The following is a 6,000-nucleotide window of genomic DNA, read 5'->3' as shown; positions in this document are numbered from 1 at the left end:
AGGCCTTTTGTCACACACTGAAGAATTCCCAGAAGCCACTTGGTGTGAAGGGCTTTTTGGGGACAGGCTACATGTCAGCTATTGGGTCTTCAACCTCAGGGAGCCATTTTCCAGAAGTGGATGCACAAATAGGTCATTGTATTACAGTGCCTTAAATGGTAAGATAAAGGCAGTCTGGAGGATGGATGCTGAGAAGAGAGGAGTTCCAAATGCAGCCTGGAATGATGGAATCAGTGAAGAATTCCTGCAAGAAGAGGTCCCTGGACAAGAAGTTACACTAGTGGACTATTAAATACAGGCTTTCCTAACAGAGTTAGAGCAGGGGAAAGACCATGAGTAAGAGGCAGCATGGAACAGAGTGCTTTTAGCCATTAGCTGAAGTACACACTGGGGATGGAATGGTGAAGAATTAGATTGAAGAGGTGACCACATCCCTGGGAACCTTGAAAAGAGTCATAAATAAAGGATGGGGATGTGGAGGAAGTGCAACCAAAGCAGGGTCATGATTTGTATCACAATTTCCTCTGGTGTCCAGGGTGAAAGATGGATTTAAAGGTGACAAAACTGAGGGCAATGGAAATTGGTAATGAATTTTTACATCATATATTTTAAGAACCCAGTCACTCATTTTAAATAAGAAAAACAAATGTTAAAATAGATGAAGAAATAATTCTGATCTTGCTAATGATTTCATGTCCCTGCTTAAGAATGAAACTAGACACCCAAGTGGAGTCAATGGGAACTATGAGAAAAGGACATGCCAATTCCAGTATTTCCAAGATTTTCCAGAGCAGATGAGTAAGATGTCAATAAGGTACTGGATGTTGGACTTTGTACATCCTTCACCTTCCCTCTCTCACCCACCTGACCACAGTCTTCATACACTGTGGCCCTAGACACCAGGGACCTCAGACCCTTCCTTCTTGAAGGACACTAATGAGAATAATGGATAAGGGTGGAGAAGAAGGGGAAGGGCAGATCCTTTCTGAGACACAGGGGATGTTCCCAAGAAAATGAGGTGGTAAAGAATAATTACGATTTGTGTAAGTTGAATGAAGATAGAGGTGTTGGAGCTCTTGGGCTGGTTAACAAGGGAAAAGAAGAAGATCAAGACTTCACTGTCACTGTCATTTTTTAAATCTTTATGCATGCCAGGAAAGTCTTACCATTTCTTCATATATATTTTGTTTATTTCATGTTATGTTTTTTCCTTATTTATTCTGCAGTTCTCATGGTCATAAATGGTTTCTTTTTTTCCTATTATGTACTGTAAGTGATTTTTGATATGGAATACGAATTCTTTTGATTTTTGTTCATTGATCTTTTATTGCATGCCTCTTGACTCTTGTATTAGTATCAATAAGTTGTCATGAATGCAAAAAATAAATAAATAGATAAAAAACTTCACTATAAAGGACCTAAGGTTCTATCAGTACCTGGGGGCATCCATTTGCACACCAAAGACTAGTGACTGTACCCCTACACAGCATGATTGTGGGAAGTGTGATGTTGTCAAAGGGGAGTGTTGGTTTAGCCTCTGCCTTCCCATTCCTATAATTTCCATCACCCACCTAAACAAACAACATATAACTGAATGAAAAGCCCATTACACAATGGCAGCTTCAAACAAGGAGTTTAGCCATTCACCCTCCCAAGCAAGTAACCTCTAGACCTCATTTTCCATAGACAGCACAGTGTTTTCCCTGCCTTTTGCTTAACAATAGTCAATACCACATACACTCTACTATACCTTTTTCTTATTTTCTACAACACTTACTGGGCCGTGAAGGTTTGACAGTGTGAATCTTGTTTTTTCACGGAAGGTGGGTGATGAAAAAGGAAGGTCTGTCCTCCATAATAGCAAGAATTCAGATCCCAGCATATGGGACAGGGCCTGGCTATATCTGCTGGAGAAGGAATGAATGTGTTGGGTCTGGCACATGAGAGCCTTGATGACTGACTATAAGTTGATATGTTTCAGGTTATGTGGCCCTGGTGGCAGATTCCCCTCTGAAACTTGTTAGATAAATTAATCAATGCCTCTTCCATTCCCTGATCAGGTGACTCCTCAGGGGCAGGGTCACAGAGGAAAGTGTCTGTGTCTTGTCAATTCCTTATCTCTGAGAGACTAACAGTGAGACCAGCTGTGATTCTCTTCCTCTGGATCCCATTCCGCTGGGAACAGTCACTCTAGTCTTCCTTGGATCTCCTCTTGGAATAATGTGTCATCGTTTTCTTTTCAAAAATATTTGTTTATGTCTTATTTATTTATATTAGTGACAGAAAGAGAGGGAAAAAAAGAAAGAGAAACATCAATTTGGGAGAGAAACATCAATTGATTTCCTCTTGTAGGCATCTACACTGGGGGCCAAACTAGGCATGTGCCATGATCTATAATGAAATCAGCAGCCTTTCACTTTGTGGGACAATGCCTGATCAACTGAGCCACACAAGCCAGAGACAGCTTTCATCATTTTCCAACTTGTAGTTTCCTCATTGGATAGGTTGTTGAGTAGCAAAGTGTCCCAGGATTTACTAGGGGATGTCTCTCAGGCTTTAGCTTGCACTGAGAGAATTTTGAGCATTTGTCAGAATAGATTTCAGAGTCTCATTCCCCAATTTTTGTCTTTGTGGACTTGAGTTTGGATCTGATAATTCAGAATTTTCACAAGTTCCAAATTTTGTTGATCCATATTATAATCCATTGAAACTCATTTCTCTTGAGGAATGATTAATAATTTTAGCTTTATCAAGATATCAACTGAGGGTGTTGTTAATATATATCTTCCCAGACTTATACTTTTCCTAGACTCATCTCATCAACATCTCCAGGGGGAGAGCACAAGAATCTACATTTAAAAGAAAATTGCAATGGTTTTACTTTATTTTACTTTATTTTACTTTTATTTATATATATATTTTTATGATGGCTATGTATGTTCACATAGATGAAGTGTTATGTGTATGGACCATTTTAACCATTTTAAAATATATAAATATACAAATTTGTAGTGTTAAGTATATTCACAATATTATGAAAACAGTACCAGTATCTATTTCAACACCTTTTTCATCATTCCAAAGAGAAGTTCTATGCTTATTAAACACCAGCTCCCCATTCTTCTCACCCCCTCCACATTGAAACCTTTATTCTACTTCTATCTCTATGAATTTGATTATTTTAGGTACCTCATAAAAGTGAACTCACATGATACCTGTCCTTTTGTGTCTGGCATATATCACTTAGCAAAATGGTTTCTAGTTTCAATTACATTGCACATGATTCATAATTTCATTCCTTTCAAAATTTGAATAATATTCCATTGCACATATATTTCATGTTGTTGGACATGAAATGTTGCACATATATTCGTCTGTTGATGGACACTTGGGTTGTTTTGATATTTTGGGTAATTCTGCTATGGACATTGGCCTGCAAGAATCTCTGTGAGTTGTTTCTTTTTAATTCTTTTGAGTACCTACCTGGACATTGACTGATGGGTCCTGAGAAACTACTTTTAAAAGCATACCAAAGGATCAGGTGTTTGAGGGACACTGTCTTAGGGCCTTGAACAACAAATCCTGGAGAGGCCTAATGACCTCACTTCTGCACTTTAAAACAAATGCTACTGTGAGAAAGACACTACATAATGATAAATGGAGCACTATAACAAGAGGATATAATTCTTGAAAAACACTTATGCACCCAATTTAAGAGCACCTAAATGTATAAAGTAAATCTTGATGGACACAAATGGGGAGATGGATACTAAGGCAGTCAGAGTAGGGGATTTTAACACCGATTAATATCAATGAACAGACTGTGCAGACAGAAAATCACAAGGAAAGAGCAGCCAGCAGCCATAAAGGACACACCAGATTAGATGGATTTAGTGGATATCTTCAGAGCATTCTACCCCAATGAGCAAAATATACATCCTTTTGAAGGGCATGTGGAAAGTTTTCCTGAACAGACCACATGTCAGGATACAACACAAGTCTGGTGAAATTTAAGATGATTGATATCACATCAATCATCTTCTCTAAACATAATGATATGAGCCCTGACTGGTGTAGCTCAGTGGATTGAGACCGGGCTGCAAACCAAAGCATCACAGGTTTGATTCCCAGTTAGGGCACATGCCTGGGTTGCAGGCCATGGCTCCCAGCAACCACACATTGATGTTTCACTGTCTCTCTCTTTATCCCTCTCTTCCCTTTCTAAAAATAAATAAGTAAAATCTTAAAAAAAATACTCTATAAATAAAACATAATGATATGAAACCAGAAAACAATCACAAGAAGAAAAACTGGAAAACACACAAAGACATGCAGGCTAAATAACATGTTACAAACAATAAATGGATTAAGGGTAAGATCAAGGAAAACATTTTAAAAATACCTTGAAACAAATGAAAATGAAAACACAACAACCCCAAATCTATGGGGCACAGTGAAAGAAGATCTAAGAGGGGAATTGATAGTATTACAGGTTTTCCACGATGAACTAGAACAACCTCAAATAATGAATCTTCCTTTACATTTAAAAGAACTAGAAAAAGAACAACAAAAAAGCCCCAAGTGAGCAGAAGAAATAAATAATAAAGATTGGAGCATAAGTAAGTGCAAACAAATCTATGAAACCATGTCAAAGGTCAGTGAAACCAAGAGCTGTTTCTCTGGAAAGGTAAACAAGATTGAAAACTCTTTAACCAGACTCATCAAGAAAAAAAGAGAGAGGATCCAAATAAATACTGTAAAATCAGAAATGAAAGAAGAGGAGTGATAACTGATTCCAACAAAATACAAGGGATAGTAAGAAAATATTATGGAGTGAGGCTGTCAGTGAGACTGACCTGCAGATGGAATTGGAACCTCCAGCTTCAGCGTGATAATGTTTCTCCAATATTACCTCAATGAACAGTGAGACCAGATCTATACCCTGAAGAAGTTTGACCCAAGAGGACAACAGACCTGCTCAGCCTATCCTGCATGGTTCTCCCCACACGACAAATACTGTAGTTACAAAACCACCATCAAGAAATGTTTAAAGGTGCTGATGACCCAGCAACTGCACTCTGTACTCTGAGGGTCCCTTACATTTCATGTCTTTCCTGCCACCTGCTACCTCTCTGAGGCTTTCTGAAACAAAACTCTTCAATTTGTGAGCCTTGAATTCTACTGGCCACCCTTGTTTTTTTTGGAATCTGGTGTCACCATTACCTTTGATCATGAGTGTGCAAGACATTTGTGGTAGCATCACCTTAAAGGAAGCAAGTTTGAATTTGCTTTTTATATTTGACTCACAATCAGGTTATTAAAATGATTTGTAAGAGAATAAGAAAAAAGAAAATATGAAAACCTATAAGCCAACAAATTAAACTATGTGGGTAAAATGCATAAATTCTTAGAAACACACAGTGTTTTAAAACCAAATCAGGAAGTATCATAAATTATGAAAAGACAGATTTACAATTAATGAGCTTAAAGTAATAAAAAATATAAAGAAAAACTCCCAGTAATAAAAAACTCCCAAGAAACAAAAGTCCTGGACCTGATGGCTTCACAGGTGAACTTTACCAAACATTTAAAGAAAAACTGACACCTACCCTTCAAAAAATTCAAGAGGAGTGAAGACTCCCACATTTATTATATGAGGCCAACATTATCCTAATTATAAACCAGATGGTACAAAGAAATAAAATTATGGCCAATATCTGTAATGAACTTAGATAGTATAGTCCTCAACAAAATACTAGCTAACTGGATCTAGCAATACATTAAAAAGATCATATCCCATGATCAAGTGAGTTTTATTCTAGGGATGCAAGTTTGGCACGTTCACAAATCAGTAAATAAGATGTATCTCCTAAACAAATTTAAGGGTAGAAATCTTATGATTATGTCTATAGATTCAGAAAACAACAACTGATAAAATCCATCCCCCAGCTGTGGTAAAAACTCTCAGCCAAGTGGGAATACAGAAAACATACTTCAATG

The 6,000-nt window shown here is 37.5% G+C and overlaps 1 pseudogene; it reads left to right on the top strand.

The window, feature by feature from the left end:
- The first annotated feature begins 4,857 nt into the window (after positions 1-4,857).
- Positions 4,858-5,089, top strand: LOC114502316 (annotated as a pseudogene).
- The last annotated feature ends 911 nt before the right edge of the window (positions 5,090-6,000 follow it).

This window comes from Phyllostomus discolor, chromosome 8 (genome assembly GCF_004126475.2).
Source record: "Phyllostomus discolor isolate MPI-MPIP mPhyDis1 chromosome 8, mPhyDis1.pri.v3, whole genome shotgun sequence".
NCBI lineage: Eukaryota > Metazoa > Chordata > Mammalia > Chiroptera > Phyllostomidae > Phyllostomus > Phyllostomus discolor.
The sequence above is the reverse complement of the archived record's forward strand: the minus strand, read 5'-3'. Positions and strand labels throughout refer to the sequence as shown.